This window comes from Mandrillus leucophaeus, unplaced genomic scaffold, assembly GCF_000951045.1.
Source record: "Mandrillus leucophaeus isolate KB7577 unplaced genomic scaffold, Mleu.le_1.0 Scaffold149, whole genome shotgun sequence".
NCBI lineage: Eukaryota > Metazoa > Chordata > Mammalia > Primates > Cercopithecidae > Mandrillus > Mandrillus leucophaeus.
In genome coordinates this window covers 2,049,263-2,071,304 of record NW_012101465.1, presented here as the reverse complement: position 1 = coordinate 2,071,304, position 22,042 = coordinate 2,049,263, and the positions used below count along the sequence as shown (strand labels likewise).

At 38.6% G+C, this 22,042-nt stretch overlaps 1 pseudogene; it reads right to left on the bottom strand.

The window, feature by feature from the left end:
* Positions 1-2,270: 2,270 nt before the first annotated feature.
* On the bottom strand, positions 2,271-8,274 carry LOC105535654 (annotated as a pseudogene).
* Between the last annotated feature and the right edge of the window lie 13,768 nt (positions 8,275-22,042).

Below are 22,042 nucleotides of genomic sequence, written 5' to 3'. Positions count from 1 at the left end.
TTCTGTTTCCATATTTTATATGTATTTTTATGTTCAATATTATCTTCCTCTTGCCTTCCTTAGGAATTCTTTTTCCTGCAGGTTTTTTTTCCCCTTACTTTCTTGATTTTGAATGCCTTTTCTTTTGTTAAATAAACTATTTAAAGAGCAATGGCTTTAATTCTTACCACAACCATGATTAAATCCCATAAGTTTTTATATATTCAGTTCTCGTCTCCATTGTTGGTTCCATAAACTACGGATATTTTAGAATTGTCTGTTTAGAATTCTAGAAATATCTAGAATTTGGTAGCTCTCTTCCCTTGACTTCTGGTTACTGGTAATTGTTTTCTTCATCTCTTTTGTCTTCCTTCCTCCTTTTCTTCCTTGTTGTCATCAGAAAATGGGGTATAACACAGGCAGTTTCAGGAAATAGTTTTGCTAGGTGGTGGTAGTGATGGGTATTAGGGGTGTGGCTGGGTACTTCTTAGGTCTATGGTGCCCCTGACTGAGCTAATGGGGAACGGTGAAGATGAGTCAGACTTTTTCTCTCCTTGGGAGCTAGCATGTTCTTCTGGATTAGCTGATGAATGAGCTGTGGCTGCATTTTGCACTCCAGCCTACTACTGTAGAGGACTACCTGCTCGCAAAGGAGGCATTCCTGATAAGTCCTGCTCTTGCAAACGAAGCAGGGCGTTCCCGATAAGTCCTGCTCTTGCAAGCGAAGCAGGCCGTTGGGGGCTTGTTTATGTGTAAACATCTTGAAAATCTAGAAAGTCAGGGAAAGGTCAGAAAAACAGCAATGTGTCTTGTGACTTGGCAACATTCCACAAAGGACTGTATAAAATAAAGCAGAGCGTGCCATTCGAGGCGGCCGCCGTGTTTGTCTCGTCTTGTGTTGTCTTGTGTGTTCATTCCTTTGTTTAGGAAACACGCGGACCCCAACATACTACTGCTTCATTTAATGGAAATATCTCTATATTATGATACCTAGTATTTTAAGCTAGAGCGGTTGTGTGTGTGTGTGGACGGGGGAGTTTGTTGGTAGGGGGTGGGTGTATTTCCGCAGGTACTTGGAAGAAGACATTCCAGGTATTGTAGGTGCTATGGTTTGAATGCGTGCCCTCCAATTCAAGTGTTGCCAGTGTGGTAATATTAAGAAGCAGGGCCTCTAAGAGGTTATTAGGTCATAAGGACTCTTCCCCTCATGAATAGGACCAAAGCCCCTTTAAAAGAGGCTCATGCAGGCCAGGCGCGGTGGCTCACACCTGTAATCCCAGCGCTTTGGAAGGCTGAGGGGGGCGGATCATGAGGTCAAGAGATGGAGACCATCTTGGCTAACATGGTGAAACCCCGTCTCTACTAAAAATACAAAAATTAGCGGGGTGAGGTGGCGCGTGCCTGTAGTCTCAGCTACTCGGGAGCCTGAGGCAGGAGAATTGCTTGAACCCGGGAGGCGGAGGTTGCAGTGATCCGAGATTGTGCTGCTGAACTCCAGCCAGGCAACAGAATGAGACTCCATCCCCCCCCCCCCCAAAAAAAAAGGCTCATTCAGCTCCCTTGATCTTCCATTTTTCTGACCTATGAGGATTCAGTGTTTCTTCCCTCTAGAGGATGCAGCAATAAGGTGCCATCTTGGAAACAGACAGTAGTAGTCACCAGACATTCACACCTGTCAGTGCCTTGATCTTGGACTTCCTGGCCTCTTGAACTGTGAGAAATAAATTTCTGTTCTTTATGAATTACGCAGGTGGTTGTGTCTGTTATGGCAGCACAAATGGACTAAGACAGATAACAACTTTTTATTCTTAGCCTCCTTTTAAAAGTCAGGTATCCTCAGAAAATGTTACTTTGGTAGTGGAGAAATAGGCAAAAAGCCCTAAGAACTGGTCCTTTATCACAGCCCAAATCACCTACCTGCAGATGACATTAGAGTTAGTATCTCCTATTCAGATTCCATTGCTAAGCTCTAGAGGCCTCCCCTTGAATTTTCTACATGTCCTTCAAACTCAACGTAGTTAACCCAGAACCCATCATCTTTCTTCCTGAGCTCCCTTCTTTGTCTCTATTTTTTATTTTGTTAACTTGTACCACCATTTAACCAGTTCCCAACTTAGAATCATCCCACATCCTTCACTTATAGGTTATGAAGAATCTTAATATATTTGGACATTGTCCCCTTGTCTCCATCCTCACAGCCATTGCCTTGGTGAGGCTTTCACTTGTCTGAATTATTATTATTATTTTTAGAGTTATAGTCCAATCTTTATTTAAAAATCTGATGTACCAGCTTAGTGTTTTCCACCAACTCAGGGAGCTGAAATTGTCACAGGCTTCACAATCTTTTGTTCAGGTGCTGCCTTTGTAGGTGCTTTAGCAGCAGCCATTGCAGTCTCTTCAGATGCTTGCTTAGCCTTTTGTGCTTCCTTAGCAGCCCTGGTAGTTTGTTCTCATTGAGCCATTCTAACTTCAGGTTTCTGATTCTTCTTGTCCATGATGTCAGCAAGAGACGCACCAGTAATGGCTATCTGGAATTTGACTGCTCGGCGGGTTCTTTTCTTTTGAATTTCTTCCCACTGTCCCTTTTTGTGCTTCTTTCTGTAGAGGATAGTCCAGTTTATTTGCTGAGGATTCCTCTTGGAAATAAATGCATTAAGAAACTGGAAAACCTTCTCGTCCATCCTGGTGTAGTCCCTCCCGTGTCCGGGGTGGATCTTGTACCCACTGAAACTGCAAGACCTGACCTTCAACTGCTTTATCTTTTTTTTTTTTAATTAACTTATTTTTTTATTATTATTATACTTTAAGTTCTAGTATACATATGCATAACGTACAGGTTTGTTACATATGTATACTTGTGCCGCGTTGGTGTGCTGCACCCATCAACTCGTCCTTTTCATCAGGTATAACTCCCAATGCAATCCCTCCCCCTTCCCCTCTCCCCATAATAGGCCACGGTGTGTGATGTTCCCCTTAAAAGCGGCAGCTCCACGGGAGGAGAAAAGATGGTGAGGAGAAGCACTTGTCTGAATTATGATGGCAGCCTCCTACTAAGCTTCTTGCCTCTCATTTTGTCCCACAAAGCTACTAAAGCGGTCTTTCTAAAAATGCAAATTGGATTTCATTCCTTCACTCCACTTGGTTTTCTGGATGAAGTTCACATTTCTCAGCTTAGAACAAGGCCCTTCAGGAATTTGCCTTTGCTTGCCTCTCTGTCTGCAGAGCTCACCACTTTCCATCTTACATGATTCACTTTAGCCAGATAGAACCACCTAAGGTCACTGAAGGCATTATTGCATTTTGAGTATTAATACAAAAAACCTTTATTTTGAAATAATTTTGAACGTACAGAAAAAATGCAAGATTACTATCAAAAGCTCTCGTATACATTTCACCTAGATTCACCAATTGTTGACATTTTACCACATCTCTTTTGCCATTCTATCTACGTAATCAATCATCATCTCTCTAGTATTTGTTTTCTGAACTGTTTGAGAGTAAGTTGTAGACATTATGTCCCTGTATTTCTAAATTCTTCAGTGTGTATTTCCCAAGAACAAATGCATTCAGTTATATTATACAAACACAGGGAAGTTATCAAAATCAAGAAATGTAACATTGGTAAACAGTGTTACCTACTTTATAGACCTTATTCCAGTTTCATTAATTTTTATAGTTATTTGTGTGTATACACGCACACACATGCACTCAGGGATCACCCTTCCATGTAATTGTCATGTTCCTGTGGTCTCCTGTAATCTGGACATCTGGGTGTTTTAATACCTCGATGGCTTCTCCCAGTCACTTGTCTGCCTAGGATACTTTCTTCTTCTTTATCAAGTTCTCTTACTTTTTCAAAAGTAACACTTATAACCACTTGCCCAGATATACTTTGCCAGACCTTGCAATATGATTTTCTTAAATCTCCTTTCCTATTGTATCACGTGAAAACCTTCATCCTTGCTAATCATATTGCGTTTCATATCTTTTTATCACCATTGCCCAGCAAAGTACTCCATATAAAGTCTGAGCTCAATACATGTATTTTTAAATATTTTAATAGGCGACTCTTCCCATGAATAAGTGTTTAACATTTAGGGGTTAATACCCCTGATATCCAAAGAGTTTCTTCAGATTGATTAAAATGTGGGAAATGGGCTGATGGGAGTATGAATTGCGGTCACCTCATGAGAAGGCAACTGGCAGTATCTAAAAAAAATCAAAAATTTTAAAAATTAAAAAGTGCTGTTTAAGGGGCTATATCCTATGATGAAACAAGTACTAGCACCTAAGAATATAAGTGCAATGAAGTTTCTTGTAATATTTTTTATTGTAATAAAACATACCAGAAACAATTTGAATGTTCATCACTAGAAGCTTATTTGAATATATTGTGGAATATTCATAGTTAAAAAGAAATGAATATTGTGGTATATCTGTACAATACAATGGATAAGCTACTGCTATTATACTGAATAAAAGAAGCCAAACACCAAAGGATGCAAACTTTATAATTTGTAGGAAATCATAAAGCAGGCAAAATTAGATCTGTGGCTGATCTACAGTTTGGGGACTTGTTTGACTAGAAAGAGACATGAGAGAACTTTCTGGATGGTAGAAATGTTCCATATCTTGATATGGGTATCAGTCAGTTGTGTGGGTATATGTTAAAACTGATTAAATTGTACACTTAAGGTCTGTGTCTCAATAATATTGTTAAACCTGGGCAAGATAGAGAGGTACTGTCTCTACTAAAATGAAAAAAAAATTAGCTGGGCGTATTGGTGGATACCTGTAGTCCTAGATACTTGGGAGGCTGAAGTGGGAGGATCACTTGAGTGCAGGAGTTCAGGGCTATAGTGAGCTATGATCACACCACTGCACTCCAACCTGGGTGATTAAGTAAGACAATCTCTAAATAATAACAATAAAACAACAATATTGTTAATAAGAAATGTGCATAGCCTCTGAGTTAATTGCTCTGTTTTGAGGGCTATATCACAATAAGCTATAGCCCCAATTACCTGCACAGAAGAATATGTGTACAAGAAAGTTTATTATAATAGTATATATTATAGTAAAGCATCCACCAAAAACTTGAAAATATCCAAAATGTTCATCTCTAGAGAAATAAATATATTTCGATATAGTTATAATGGAAAATGATGTAATTACTTAAATGATAAGTCAACCTAAATGCACTGATCTGGAGGGGTGTGCATGATATATTCTAAGTGAAAAAAATACAAATTATTGAATAGTATATGGCAATGTTTATATTTTATTTTATTTTCATTATTATTATCTTTTGAGATGGAGTTTTGCTCTTGTTGCCCAGGCTGGAGTGCAATGGTGCGGTCTTGGCTCATCACAACCTCCGTCTCCCAGGTTCAAGCAGTTCTCCTGTTTCAGCCCCCTGAATAGCTGGGATTACAGGCATGCGCCACCACGCCTGACTAATTTTATATTTTTAGTGGAGACAGGGTTTCTCCATGTTGGTCAGGCTGGTCTTGAACTCCCAACCTCAGCTGATCCTCCCACCTTGGCCTCCCAAAGTACTGGGATTACAGGTGTGAGCCACTGCGCCCAGCCTGAGTAGTGTACAGTATTATTTTATAAAAAGGAGGAAAACCTTTCTATATAATTGTGTTTGTATAGCATATGGAAAAAAGGTGTGAAGAATCCATACCAAACATGGTACAGAGAATCTAATGAGTATATATTTCCACAGTATGTGCTATTTTTATAATTAATTTTATTATATATAATTACAACATTATAAATAATTTTATAATTTAAAAAACCCAGTAAAGTAAGTTCATTCACAAAAAATTCATGCAAGTAATGAGTAAAAAAATACCTGTTTTCTCCTTCTACTGTGCTCTTACAACACAGAACACTTCTGTGACCAGATGTGTGGGGCTTTTCCACACATACAAGCAAGCAATCAGTTCTGCAGCAGACACCAGCTGGGTGTCTTCTAATTCAATTCGATTCTGGCAGTATCCACTTGGAGGTAGCATCAGGTCTCACAGGTTGAGGGCTCGGTCCCGCAAGACTGCCCCTCACTTTAGGAGCCAGTCATTAGTCTGGGCTTCAGGAACTTCTGACCCACTGGCTATAAACTGGGGTTTCCAGGGCCCCTCCTCCAGTTTGATTAATTTGCTAAAGCAGCTCCTAGAACTCAGGGAAACACTTTACTTATGTTTGCCTGTTTATTTCGAAGGATAATTTAAAGGATACAAACAAATAGCCAGATGAAGAGAGAAGTGCAAGGTCTAGAAGCTGCCTGAGTACAGAAACTTCTGTCCTCATGGAGTCGGGGTGCGCCTCCCTCCTCACGTGTGAATGAGTGCTTGCTTGCCAATGTGGAAACCCCCTGAGGGCAGTAGGACTGAAAGTTCCAATCCTCTAATCTCATAATTAGTTCCCTTGGCAACCAGCCCCCATCCTGAGGTAATCTAGGGGCTCCCAGACACCAGTCATCTCATTAGAACACAAAAGATACTACTTTTCTTTTTTTTCTGAGACAGGATACTCCATTGCCCAGGCTGGAGCACAGTGGCATGACCACAGCTCACTGCAGCCTTGACCTCCTAGGTCAAGTGATCCTCCTGCCTCAGCCTCCCGAGTAGCTGGGACTGCAGGCGAGCAGCCACCACACCTGGCTAACAAACGATACTCTTATCTCTTGGGAATTCTAAGGATTTTGAATGCTTAAGTCAGGAAATGGGGAAGAAGACCAAATATGCATTTCATAATATCACACAAGGAAACATGGGGAAGTAATAGAAGTCTGAAATAAAACTAGTTGGGGAAACTCATTTCTAGTTAGAGTCTATAGTTTATTTGACTTGATTCCAATGTTTCCATTCCAACCATCCTTTGCCTTTTTGTCCTTTATCTAATTGTCCTTTGTTGAATAAAATTGTTAAATGAATAATATGGATGAGTGATATCAGTGCTCTTGAAAAAAAATCACCTGAAGAACATGACACTGTGATTCCATTGAAGTTAAGCATGTGAGTAAATTAGTAGTTTAAGAGCGGTGAGCCACCAATTTAGCAAATGTAACATTTGGCAAATATGATTTATGTTGTGAGGATGAGGCAGAGTTGTTTTTATGTGTCCTGTGTTTATTTAACCTAACATTTTTTTGAGGGGTGCACAATTATGATGAACACAGAATGGACAAAGTGAAAACAAATGTTTGTGTGGTTGGGCTTGTCCTTCTGGCTAAACCAGTCCACAGACCAACACACACCCAAGCCTCCTCCTGTTTCTATGGAGGCAGGGTGCTATAGGAGAAAGAGATGAAAACAAACAATGAAAAGGAAAGAAAAAGCCTCGGCTTCAGGGTGGGCGAAGCAGGGATTTGAATGACAGTTCACTTAAGAGTATACCATGTGTAACTTCTCTGAGCCCCCTTTTCTTCATGCTGAGGGGATTGTGAGGTTTGCTGTATTTTGAAAAGACAGCACTGTGCCTGACGTGTATCAGGTCATTGAACATATTCACATATCTATCTTCCTTCCTGGTTGCAGTGTCATATTTTTACCCGCCCAACAGCATCCTGGTATTTTTGTTTTGGAAATCCCAATATAAGGAGTGAAGTTGGCTCAGAAACAAAGGGATCTATCAGCCACGTTAAGTGACTTTCATATTTCAGCTATGTTTGACATCTCTGCTCCTCTCAAACTGGAACTTCCCATCATGAAGTTGGCTTCCTCTGCCCCCACTTCCGCCTTTTTTCGTTGTGCTGTACGGTTTTAGCGGGATAAGATCCTTAAGTCTGCATTTGTGATAAAGGAGGCAGCGGCTTCTACTAAAGTGGCTTTCTCTATGTGTGTTGAGTCTGCCTGACTGATAACGGATCAGAAACAGCGAGTGGCCTTTGAAATTGAAGCGCTGACTGTAGTGGGGAAAATGAAAGGATCTTATGTTTTTGATCAAAGGATGATATCTTCCAGCTTGGAAAAGGGGGTTATTCTGCTTGCCAAGGCCTATGATACTCTGTTACTTACTTACCCTAGGGAAGAAGATTCAATTTCATAGCTATTATATTGCTACATAGTTTAAAAATATATTTATAGCTATACAATTTTTTCAGCCATTTTGCTTTCCCTTTCTAACTCCTGTCTTCCAATCTGGCCACCAGGTAAATTGCTTTGTGATTCTTAACCTAAATGGCAATGAAGCAATCCTCTGGATCCTGGATCTTACTGAGCATTCACTACTAAAGAGATGACAATATTTCAATGTAGTGGGGGAATTAAATGAAGACAAGGATGCCATGTCGAATGTAGGTACTTAATGGGAAAATCTCTGGTGTCATTCTTTAGGACTTGGTTTCGTGTTAGTAATAAAACTGGCTGAGGGAAAGGTGTGGGTGTGGAAAGGTCAAGGGCAGGGCCAAAGTGAGTCTATGATCACTGTGTTAACCCATGGGTGTCTGAATCTGAGGAGAGATTCAACAGAGTGAAGAGAAAGGGGAAGGTCTGAAAAGCGTCTGAGGTACTAGACTGGAAAGAAGACTGGATATGAGGACTGCAAGATTGAGAATCAGACAAGGGATGGACAGACAGAAGACAACCAGGGATTAATTCCCAAACAAAGGCTATATATTCTATTCTGAGTAGCTTAAGTACTTTGTGGGGGAGGACACTAAATCCTATTGATATCAAATTATGCCAGTTTCTGGCTTACCAATTGTGAATGGTGAATCTGCATACACCCAACACATTTGTGCGAGTGTATACATATATAAATACACACATACACACTCATATAGATTTATATTGTCTCATTTCAATATAGATCTGGCTTCTACTTGTCAGTACTGTTATTTGTTCCTTCAGACTACCTAAGATAAACCAAACAACAGGTAATTTATGTTTCTCCTTAAATACTTAATCTCCATGCATATTATCAATTCACTCTCAGTCATCCTACCAGTGGCTGCACTGTCGAATATGGCAGACCCTGAGCACTTGAAATGTGGCTAGTCTAAATGGAGATATACTACAAGTTTAAAATAGATGATGAATTTCTAAGACATAAAGGGCATGTAAAAGATTGTCACAATTGATATGTGATATAATATTGAAATTATATTTTTGACACGATGGGCTTAATTTTAACTTTACCTGTTTCTTTTTGTGATTTAAATGTGGCTGTTAGAAAATTTAAAATTATATATATGCCTCACACTTGTGGCTCATGTTATATTTCTATCAAGCAGCACTTTCTAAGACCTTCTCACTTCTCCCTTTAAGTAAAAAAATTGGAATGACCCAGAGTGAGTTCCCTGATGGCTTACCCCAGTCTTCATATTGACATGCCATCTACCTGTATCTGTCCTCTCATAGACAGTATCATGGAGTGGCTAAGAGCTCAGTGCTAGAAGTAGATTGCCAGGCTTCAAGCTCTGGATTTGTCACTTGCTACCTGTCTGGCCTTGGGCAAGTTGCTTTATCTCTGAGAGATATATCATCTGTAAAGTAAGATATAATAATAGAATAATTACAGAATACTACTTAATAGGATTATGAGTATTAATTGAGTCAATATATGGAAGACACTCTTAACTATGTGTAGCTCAAAGAAAATACTCAAGGTTAGCTGCCTTATTGTTCCTTAAGAATCTCAGCAGAAGACATACTTTTACCCTTCACTTTCTGGAGGATTTCAACAGTGATTCAGTTTTCCCCAATGAGAGTCTGAAGTAAGAGAGGAACAAGAGAATTGAGGGTGTGTGCAAGGGAGTGATTTAAATGATAGAAGATAAAAATCTTAGGCTAGTTGGGGAAGAAAATGACAACATGAGGTAGATGAGGTTCTGATGGAGTTGATGCACTGTTAGAATTGGACTACAGGGCTGGGCGCGGTGGCTCAAGCCTGTAATTCCAGCACATTGGGAGGCCAAGACGGGCGGATCATGAGGTCAGGAGATCGAGACCATCTTGGCTAACCGGGTGAAACCCCATCTCTACTAAAAAAATACAAAAAAACCCAAAAAAACAAAAAAACTAGCTGGGCGAGGTGGCGGGCGCCTGTAATCCCAGCTACTCCGGAGGCTGAGGCAGGAGAATGGCGTAAACCTAGGAGGCGGAGCTTGCAGTGAGCCGAGATCCAGTCACTGCACTCCAGCCTGGGCGACAGAGCGAGACTCCACCTCAAAAAAAAAAAAAAAAAAAAAGAATTGGACAACAAGTGAGCTGAAAAGACGGGAAGTGGCTATGAGAGTGAGATGCTTGGAATTGACATCATGAAGGGGATGAGTTATTGGTAATGACAAGATCCAGGATGTGACCATGGAAGTAAGTGCTGAGATAACGGGGATGATAAGATCATTGGGGGAAAGGAGATTAAGGAGCTGAGAAACCAGGTTACCGAAAAGATCATCGATGTAAATATGGAAATCCTGAAGAATTAGGACAGTAGTATTGTGAATCAGAGCTAATATCTTCAAGGAGTGGGTAGGAGTGATTTGGAGGTGGGTAAATGACTATTATAAGAAGAATAAATGGATGTTAGAAGGTGATGAGATTCAAAGCTGGGAGTTTTCAGGAGAAGAGAGAATGGACTGGAAATAGCAATGAGGAGCATAAGGGAAACCTACTCCATACTTCATGCCCAGTGGTATGAGGCTTACCATTTAAGAGACACCGAACTAGAGCCTTCAATTGCAACAATAAAGTGAAGCAAATATTAAGAGATGAGATTGAGGTTTTAGGGATTTTGCTGATGATGGTTCATAAATTCCAGAAGGCCCAGTAGATGTGTTGTCAGGAGTTGGGGAAAGGAGGAAGACAGGGTTACATAGAACTGTATGGGGACTAGAGTCCTTGGATGAAGAAATAAAGGCACGAGAAAAGTGGTGTTGATAGTCACCATCAAGATAACAGTTTGAGGCTGTGAATTTTTAGGAAGAGATGGAATCTGGCCAGAAACACAAGAGTTCACGGGCTTCCATCGGACCCTGCTGATAAAGGGATGAGGCCAGTAGAGGAGAAAAGAGAGTCAGTGAGAATAAATTGAGTGAGCAGGAGCAAGTGAGTCAGCTTAGACACAGCAGCCATTACCCCAAGATGCTACTGAGAAGGGCCAGAGAGAGGAGAACTTGGCAGTAACTGGCCTTTTCATTAGGATGGTTGTTTGCAAAATTTAGCACACATCAGAATCATGTGTTAATACCCGCATCGCTGGGCCCTACCTGAAGAATTATTGATTCCATCGGTCTGGGATGGGGCTGAAGAATTTGCATGTTTAACAAGTTCCCAGGTGATACTGATGCTACTAATCCCAGGACAGCACTATGAGAAGCTCTGTTCCATTCTAGGAGTGTTCTCAAGGATGTGGCCCTATGACAGAGCAGCTGAAATCTCTACAAGAGGGTGTTGATTGCCTCCTTCATAAGCGCATTGGCCCTAAGGTGCAGAATACATGTAAGCAATTGCCAATAATGATCTGATGGAGCTGCAACTCTAGCCCCTTGTCTGGCCAGATCTATTTCCTAGGAAAGGTGGACAAAATGTAAACAACTGCTTACTCATTTGCAGTAGCTAAGATGAACATGAGATTGGCCAGTCAGTCTGACTAAGGGAAGGTGGTAGCTTGGTGGTCATTTGGATATTCAGTATTTACCCTGGGCACACTTTAGAACAGATCTATGCCCAGAAGAATAGCCCCAGGTGTCTGATTGGAGGCTCAGGTTGTTAATAATTTTCTTCTCCTAGTCAGGATTGGTTCAGATGATGAGCAGAAAACAGAGTAGTCAGCAAAGGCTCCAACGCTGAGAAGAGCCAGGGGCAGCTTGACAATACTCATATGCCCACATTCCTCTCTCTTGCTCACTCCCTCCTGCCCTGGCTCCTAGCAGTGAGTCTGGTTACCTTCAGACTCTTGTCTTGGTTCCTCTGCTCTACTCCAAATTCCTTCCCTCATTTTCATAGCTTCAAAATTTTGCTCTCCTGACTTTTCTTTTTCTCTCTACCCATGCACATGTTAAATTCTCCCCATCCTAAATAATCAAATTCCATGAATCTCTCAAGCTATTGCTCTCACTTGCATCTTCATGTTTCCATTCAGAATTCTGTCCCTGGGGGAGGCTTACATTTTTCTTTTCTTTAATAAGGACAAAGACTCAGGCTTTTTTTGGTCAAAATATATTTTGAGAGAAAGGCCCAACTCCTGTAGCAGTGAGAGTGCCAAATGTTGGCATGGAATGGCTTTAGTCTCTCTATAATTTCCATTGGCCTCCCAAAGTCACTCCACTTAAACATGTGATCAAATACAGAGTGATTTTGCTGTGTAATAAACTTGTAAAACAAGTTCCTTTGCCCCTGCTTATAAGCAGATTGCACCTCTAAGCACCACTAGAGAGAAATTCAGGGACTTCTGCAAACCTGTCTGTGGCTTAGGGATGTCCCCTCAGTCTCATTTGGAGGCTGAGAGTTTCAAGTCTAGATGTTGGATGTCCAGTGCATGTCCAAGGGACCAGTGCTCCTCAGTGCAACAATTGATGAGGCCACTAGAGATATCCCACTGATTTCTGAATCTCCTATACCCAGAGTTTCCCAAACTTTCCTGATGGTAAGAATGATCTGGCTGCTTATTAAAAACAAGCTTGATACCTCTCCTGTAATTCAGATTCAGTAAACCTGCACCAGGTCTCAGGAATCTTGCTTTTTAACAAGTATCCTAAGTGGGATTTTAGGAATATCTTACAGCATTTAGGACAATATCTGGTATCTGGTATACCAGGTATATAAACATTTGGTGAAACAACTGTACTCAATAAATATTTGCTGAATGGAATTTAATTTGCTTATGTACATTATACTCTTTTGCTTCATAGTGACTTTCACTTTGATACTTTTAGTGAACCTTGTCTGTTTTAAATGGTCATACCACTATGACCCTTCTAAGCATGCTATCCCTGCAAATTGTATCAACTTGAGTATTAGAATTCAGTATTCATTTTTAAAGGGTAGAATCCACTGTAAATCCCTGTGTTGGCTATACTCAAAGTCTTTACCATCATGTGTATGACAATTTATTGCCTAACCTTGCTGGGGGAAGTCTGTCTTATGGAATTCATTGATGTAAATGAAATAGTTCATCATTACTGATAATGAGCTGTGTTTGCAATTTACCCTGGAAGCATATACTTTATTAAAATCATGATATTAGATTTAGCTTCCTAAATCATTTTATGAAGCTAATGTAACATTAATACCAAAACCTAACAAAGTATCAAAACTCTAATGCTGTCAGCTAATTTCTCCTACAAACAGATGCAGAATTCTTAAATAAATTTCTAGCAAATCAAATCCAACATTATATTAAAAGAACAATATGATTAACCAATAACTTCCAGAAATTCAGAGATGACTTGATATGAGAAAATATATCAATGTAATTAATCATATTAATAATTGAAAGGAGAAAAAGGGCCAGATGCGGAAAAAGAACTTGATACAAATCAACATCTATTTTAAAAAAGATCTTTACAAAACTTAGGGTAGAAAAGTAAGTCCTTATCAATACATTATGCAATGTTTATTTTAAATGGTTTATATGATACTTAATAGTATCCCTGTCAAAATCAGGGTCAAAAGAAGGGTCCTCGTTAGCATCTGTATCATTTAATATTCTGGAATGTTTAGCCTATGCAATTAGATTTGAAAAAGAAATAAGAAACATAAGACAGATTATTCTTTGATGATGATATGACTACTGACTCCAAAGAATCAAGAAAAACACTTTTAAAATCGTTAAGAGAACAAAAACAAAAGTTTTCATGTAAGTTGATGATAACCAGATGTGAAATGTATTATAATTATTCCAATAACAATAATACAACACATATAAAATACCTAGTTAGAAGCATCAATAAGAAATGTATAAAATTCATGGTAAATTTTGTTAAAGGAAAAGCTGAGTTGAAATATGGAAAAGTGTGTTAGAGTTTTAGATCAAAACATTCAAATTTAAGATGTCTACAAACCCCACAACAATTTGTAAGTTTGATTGATGTAATCTTCTTGAAATATAATTGGTAGCTTTGGAGGTGAATAAGACTAAAAGAGTAATTAAAAAGTTCATATGGACTGGCCAACATGGTAAAACCCCATCTCTATTAAAATACAAAAATTAGCCTGGCATGGTGAGGGGAACATGTAATCTCAGCTACTCGGGAGGCTGAGGCAGGAGAATTGCTTGAACTCTGGGAGGGGGAGGTTGAGGTTGCAGTGAGCTGAGATCGAGCTGAGATTGTGCCATTGCACTCCAGCCTGGGCAACAAGAGTGAAACTCCATCTCAAAAAAAAAAAAAAAAAAAAGTTCCTATGGAAAAACAAATGGGCACAATTAACCAAGAAAATTTGAAAAAGAATGTGGTGTAAGTGTAACTACGAGTGTGTGTGTGTAAGTGCAGATTTGAAAGTATATTTTAAAGTTATAGCTTGAAACAACAGGCTGCTGGTAAAAGCATAGATGACCAGATGACCAGAATAGAACAGAGAGATCAGAGCAGACTGAAGTTAGGTAATACAATATGACAGTGATATTTCAAATCTGTGGGGAAAGAATAAATAATGTGCAAATGGTGCTCTGTGAAGTGTTGCAGGCTAATGAAGAAAATCGCTACCCCGGTACCCCTCACCCTACCTCTGGTTCATAGCACAGCTCCATTTATATTTGTATTACATATAATGGCTTCTCATGTAAAATAATTTTGCTTGAAGAAAGCATTCCAGTGTTTTAAAAGGGTATTTGAAAAACCGCAGAAATAGAAGATACATGATCAAGTGTTTAGGTATATGGAAAGGAATAAAGTTAGAATCTTATAATGCTAATGTAAATTCCAGATGGATTATAGACTAAAAATAAAAAATGAAACTCATTAAAGAATTTAAAGAAGAGAATATAGGTAAGTATTTATATGATCTTGGGGGTGGAAAAAGCCTTTCTAGCATACAAATAGTATGAAAGAAAAATAAATAGGTTTAACTATTTAGAAATGAGAAATCTTCTGTATGTAAAAAGCACCAGAAAGATGATTCAAACATGGTAAACTGTATAAAACGTCTGTAATATATTATCTTAAAAAGGCTTAATCTAGGATGTTCTCATGATAAGAAAAAATTGAGCAGCCCAGTAGAAGAATGGACAATGGATATAATAAACTGTTGTGAAACAAGAAATTTACATGGCTAATAAGCATAAAGAAATAGCATGACTAGTAGTTGGAAAATGCAAACACAAATAGATACCATTTTCTTTATCAGTCTGATGATAATTAGAAGGCAGTGTTATCAGCAATACTAGAAATAAGCATTCTCTTGCTAAAGAGGGGAGGGTAAATATAAACTGGTACAATCATTTTAGAAAGCAATTTGGCAATTTGTAGCAAAAGATTTAAATCTGCATATCCTTAAATATAGCAATGTTACTTTTAAGAGTATAACCTAAGGAAATAGTCATGGTTGTGAACAAAGATACATGTAAAAGAAAACTTACGAAAAGCATTTCGTACAATAAGGGAAAATTGTAAACAAACTGTATATTCAACAATAGGGTGTTAGTAAAATATAGTATGTTCTTGAAATACTTTGGAGGCAATAAAATGGTGCTGTTAAAGAATATTCAATGACATGAATTTTTTACAGTCTGTGATTAAAAGAAAAAAGCAGGTTATAAAAAATTCAGTGTATTATGATTCCTCCATATGAAAAATGCATTTATATGCCTAGGAAGGAGACTGGACGAATGTGTATTCAAATGTTAGTTTTGTCTAACTCGGAATGTTGGGCTTTTGAGTATTTTTTATTCTTTTTGATATTTTTCTACACTTCCCAAAGTTTTTACCACAAACATTTACTATAGTTTAAATCATAAAAAAACCAATCAATTTTGGAAATTACTTAGATTTTTCAAATTTTAGCTTTCAATTAATCTCACAGTGATTTTGGATTGAAATTCAGTCTCCAAGTCTCTATTTTGCTGTGTTCTATTTTTGCTGTCTACATTTTCTTCATAAAGCGTTGATGGCATTTTAATTTGCTGAGACAAATGTGGAGCAAACCATTTAAGTTTGTGTTTACAACTTTGCATTGTTGTATGCTTTTGGGAAAATACAAGAAGTTTTTCATTCTTTTTATTAGCTTCATAATTGCTTTCTGTAGAATCCTGCCATGATAGCAGAAAGCTTGAAAATGTAATTAAGAAATTCTCAAGCACAGCAGGAGATTTTGCTGGAAAAAAAGAGCCTTAAATAAGAAACTTGATGATCAAGGGAAAGTGGGGTTCGAAGCCTACTTCTAACCTTGACATTTGTGGGAGAGGCACTAAAACACTGTATCACTTCAATTTTTTTTGTGATTCTAGTAAAACATATTCACTATTTAATCATTATCTTATTGTTTAATGTAGCTATTGCTTTGGTGATTTCCATGCTACTTTTCTCTTTGATAGCTGAGTTTTTCTCACTTTATCTTGCAGAGTCTACATGTTGTACCATTTCAGGGAATGCAAGAAGCATACTTGAATAACCCTATGCAATTTGAGGGCTTCACTTGGTGAAGGCAGGTACTAGAGTTAGAAGCCTACCCATCCCAGTGGTTACCAATGAGGTTGTTAAACTTATGTATGATCAAATCCCTATATGTCCAAGTTTCTCTACACTAACCTTATCTAGCTAGTATCAATGTGTCTATTCCTTGGTTCCTGATAGAAACTTACTGGGACTAGAATCTTGCCCTAAATTTCAGTGACTGATAAATCTGTTCTAGCTAAGATCTGGACTCTCTTCTCCCTGCTATTTGCTGAAATCTTTTCCCAAATCAGATGGACCACGCAGGTTCATGATATTATTACTCCTTGACCTCCTTATTCACCAATACATGAAAATGCTTCTGTAGATTCTTTGAGAATCCATGTTAACCGGATAAATGCACTCTCTTCTTATGGAATCTGTACTATGGATTGCTGACCATCAGCTTTGGAGCTCACCCCTTGCGGAGGCAGTTCCCTGTCCTGGTTCCATCAAATTTAGGGAGCATTTCCTCCTTTACCTGCCTGTGTCTAGAGGCTGATTCAGCCTGAATTATGACCCTATTTTTTTCTCAGGATGTGAAAATATAGTTTAAAAAGGAGCAATTGCTAAGGTTTTAGAGGGAATTTTCTCTCATTTTCTTTAAATTATGTATTTTGTGATGTGTAATAGTGGTTAAATAAATCTGAGTAGACTTTAACTGATTTGGAAGTAGGGTCAGATTGACCTCACAATCTCTGGGATAAATTGAAGTTTCACTATTTTAGTTCTTTTAGAGGGCACAGAGGGAAATAGCCATTTATAGATAATTTTGTCTCATAAAATAAATAGTTTGATAGATAACTGTGTTTAGATAAAGTCTGTACACTTCAATGGACAAATAAATAGATAATGTCAAAAACATATTTATTATACACATCTATCCTCATATTTTATTTAGTCAGAGGCATTTATAAACCTAGGAAAAAATTGCTAGCTTGAAACATTCATAAAGTAGCAAACAAATACCCTTGGGCAAAGAGTCTACCCGCATAAATTGATTTCTAAATAAAGATTCAATTTAGATTTAAAAGTCTTATATGCACCCAGAGGTATCTATTACATCTGTAATTTCCTTGTGGGGTTCTGATGCCTGATTCTGCTGTCATCAGCTTATTAGTTGCTTTCACATGGAAGAAGCAGAGCTTCCAATTAGCACAATATTTAAATGAACATGTGTTGGAAATTATTGCCTCCAAATGTCACTTCTCTTACATTGATCTAGTCTTGTCTTTGTCAGCCTTTCTGGTGGTGCAATTTCAGATCACCCAGTCAGCTTTGGGTTGTGGTACCCCTGAGATAAAATTTAAAAATTAAAAAAAATTTCGATTTATTGGGAAATATGACAAACACATTAAAATTTTAAAAGTACACAAGTATTGTCAAATACTATTTTCAGTTTTGTAGTTAACCATCCATCCCACTGAGAGTGCAAGTGATGCTGGGCGCATGCCCAGAAGAGCAGCAGCAGGGAGGAGTGCCTCAACTTTTCTCTCTCCTCTTTTGACCTGTCTCCTGCAGAGCCACTGAGCTGGCAGCCCATATGATCAGCATTTTTGTAGCAGTGCTGCATCACATAGGGCGCATTTTCTTCCTCATCCCTCTGAATTCATCAGAGTTACGGTGATATCCTCATGGACATCTATGCAACTTATTATAATTATTTTTACATCAACATCACCCCTAAAACAGTTGTACTAAATGTTTTTCTTCCACAGAATAATGATTTCCAGTGTATTAACATAACCCAGAAGTGCAGCTGTCCCTTTGTCTAAGCCCTGGACAAACTCTTGACTCAACCTCACTCCTTTGCTGGCTCCTTTAAGAAACTGAATCACACCCACCACATCCTAGGGTTTGTAATTTTGTGGAAGATAGGCAGGGTTTCTGGTGGAAGTCTTACTATAGGGCATTTGATTTGGAAAATTCTCACTACATTTTTCTCCACTTCAGTCTTTCTTCTGCCTGCCTCATTGCCAGGCAGGGCTCCCTCTCTGCCTTTTACTCCTCTCAGCTACCAGGACTCCTTTTTCCATAGCCCATCTCTTCATGTATTTATCATTCAGTAGACAGTGACAATGAACTTGGTAGACAATGAACTTGGAGGCAGAGATGTTTTCTTTGGATTTGTCTGTGCATGCCTGGAAGAGCAATCAGTACATTACAGTGAACTCTCAATAAAGTTTTGAGGCATAAATGCCAAAAGGTACCATGAATTATGAAGATTTACTCTTTTCACCTTGAAAGAAAGTAGAGAGTTTATTTTCTTGTTTATTCTTATTATTATTGGTGTTTCTGGGAGCAAGATAAAATAGAAAAGTGAAGCAATTAAAAAATTTAAACAGCAAATCTATCACTTTAATTTTGGGGGAGAGAATTTGTTCATTCATTCAATTGGTCAGTATTTTGTTGTTGTTGCTGTTTGCTGTTGAGACAGAGTCTTGCTCTGTTGCCCAGGCTAGAGTACAGTGGCTTGGTTTCAGCTCTTTGCAGCCTCCACCCCCCAGGTTCAAGCAGTTCTCCCACCTCAGCCTCCAGAGTAGCTGAGACTACAGGTGCCTGTCACCACGCCCGGCTACTTTTTGTATTTTTAGTAGAGATGGGGATTTCACCATGTTGGCCAGGCTGGTCTTGAACTCTTAACCTCAAGTGATCTGCCTGCCTTGGTCTCCCAAAGTGCTGGGATTACAGGTGTGAACCACTGTGCCCAGCCCCAATTGGTCAGTATTCTTCAAGAGCTTCCCATATGCTGACAAAGACCCTCCCCTTGACCAGACTTTAGTTAGACTCCTTTCAGCCCTCTTCTTGACCAAACTCAACCTTGGCACTGTCCTCTCTGTGACCTGCCCAGCCCAGTCATGCCAAAGAATCCTAAGTCATCCCTCAACCTTTGATATCTGACTATTGTGGCCTGCCTTCAACACAAATCCTGTTAGGTTAGCTTAGCAAGAATCCTCCTACCCTTGGTGTCTCCTCTCAGTAATTGCCCATCCACTGACCTTACCCTGGTCTTTGGTTACAAATCCCCACTTGTCCTTGCTGTATTTGGAGTTGGGTTCCATCTCTCTGCCTTATTGCAAACCCCTATTGCAGTAATATTGAAAAAAGTCTTCCTTGCCATTTTTACAAATGTCAGAATAATGTTTTCTTTCATAGTGCCAAGCACAAAAGAGACCAGTTACTCGCATTCCTGGAGCTTACATTCTAGCCAGTGTAGAGAGAAAACAAGCAAATTTAAAAAAGAAAAAAAAATTATGAAATTTATGTAGATACGGGGCTTCTTGAGATTGGGAGATGAGAGGGGCCACTCCAGGTATCTGAAGGCTGAAAAACAGAAATGCCAAGCTGAGATAAGGAAAAGGGCTCTGCAGGCAGAGGGCAGGCTGGGTGCAACCTGGGAGCTGGACCAAGCGGAGGAAGTTCTAGGAACAAATTGGAACGTAGTGGATGAGGAGGAGGAAGGCACAAAGATGAGGAGAAAAGGGAACAAAAGCCAAGTCACATTGGGCTTTGTAAGCTAGGTGAAGAGTTTGGAATTTATTTCATGTAAAATTGGTAACTGAGGCTTAAAATGTTTGGACGTAATCTGTGTTTTTTACACGGCACTGCTGTTGTTGGTGGATCTGAGAAATTGTCAAACATCTTTGCATTCTCATTAAAGCTTACCCCTCCTTGTGTTTATTATTCTGCATAAGATTACTGAAAAGTAGGAAATTATTGTTGCCCAGGGATATTACTATTTTCTTTGTTTCCTTTAATGCTCAAAGGTAAAGTTAAATAACAAATCCTGGAAAATAACCAGTATGCAGTTTGTGCTTCGTTGCTTTTAATTACTTCTTACACCATCAGCTCCTCCCTGGGACCCCTTACCTCCTGGAGGACTTTTCATCATATAAAAGAATAGATAAGTCCGCTTAATTGTTTTCTTTTTGCTTGGATAGTCCTTCTAGATATCAGAAAACATTGAATGTTTTAAGTTATCCTAAGTTTCCCAACCTGGTCTTTAAAATATTTGGTTTATCAATCCATTTTCTCACATTCTTGATTCTTCCTAATTATTGTTCTAAAAGATTGCTGACTGGGTTCTTTTTAGAAGGATCTTGATATGTAAGTTTGTGACACTGTCATAATTTGATACTTCATATTACTTCAAGAAATTCAGAATCCTTGTGAAATTTTATTTGAAGCGCTGTACTGTAGTTTACTTTCGTATTATATTTTTGTGAAAGTCTAGTAGCCATATTCTGTCTGAGTCATAGGATGGGTGTATGTTTAACTTTATAAGAAACTGCCAAACATCTTTCCAAAATGGGACCGTATTTCCATCAGCAATAGCTGAGAGTTCCAATGGTTCCACATCCTTTTTTAAGAACAAATTATAAAGCTCTCTGGACATCATACTTTAGGTAATTAAAGCTATTTTTGCAATGTGCCAGTATGTTGATCCATAAAACTCTAGATGGTCCTTAATTATTTTTATAAATCATTTTTTCTACTCTTTTAAATAATACAGTCAGAGAAACCAAGACTGAACTTATGCCTAATCTTATATGAAGTGCTGAAAGAGGGGCAAAGAAAATGCTTTCTCTGTGGCTTAGCAGTATTGTGATGACCCCTTCCAAATTAGAAGCGGAGAATAAAATTCCTGTTTGGTGTACTGTGATTCTCCACCCCTCCCTGGCATTTTGTCATGTATCAGAATGAGGTTGGAAGAAGGTTAGACGTAATTATATTGAGAACTATGATAGATGCCAAGCTTTAGTCATCATTGTATTTAGGACTAGAAGTACTCTGGGAATTTGATTTAAATTACTTTCTTTTAGAGATGAGGAAAATAAAACTCAAGAAAGTGAACTGATCAAGGTCATTCACATTCATCTGATTAGTTACCTAGGCCGGAGCTGGAACTCAAGCCCAGTCCCCTCTGTTTAAGGATAGTTTTGATTCTGCTTAAGAATATCCATTCTCAGTTCTCTGAATAAGCCTGGATATTTTCCTCATCATTCTTTGTGAAAAGTGTTTTGGTTCAGAGTTACAGGGGGTAAAGGATATAAGTAATTCAAATAAATCCTTTAAAATTATTGTAAAATAAAAAGATACTTGGAAATACAGCAATTTGATTCAGTCTGATTTTTAAAATAGTCTTATGAAGTAATTGGGCTTGAAAGGTTTTGAATGTTTTCCCCTCTTCAAACTGTATGATGTTGTAATATTACTCAGTTGTCACAGGGAGCATATGTAAGCTACCAAAACCCTAACACAGATCTTTGGATATTAAGCAGGTAAGATTAAGTCATAGACTTCAATTCCTGAGGAATGAAATATAGCATCCGTTTAAATCACCACCTATGTGCTGGAAAACTGCTATTTATGTTCTTTCCATGCATGTGGAAGATTTAAACTCTATTCTTGGTCTGTTCAGATGAATGAGGAGTTTTCCGATGTCCACATTTGTTGGAGAGTGCT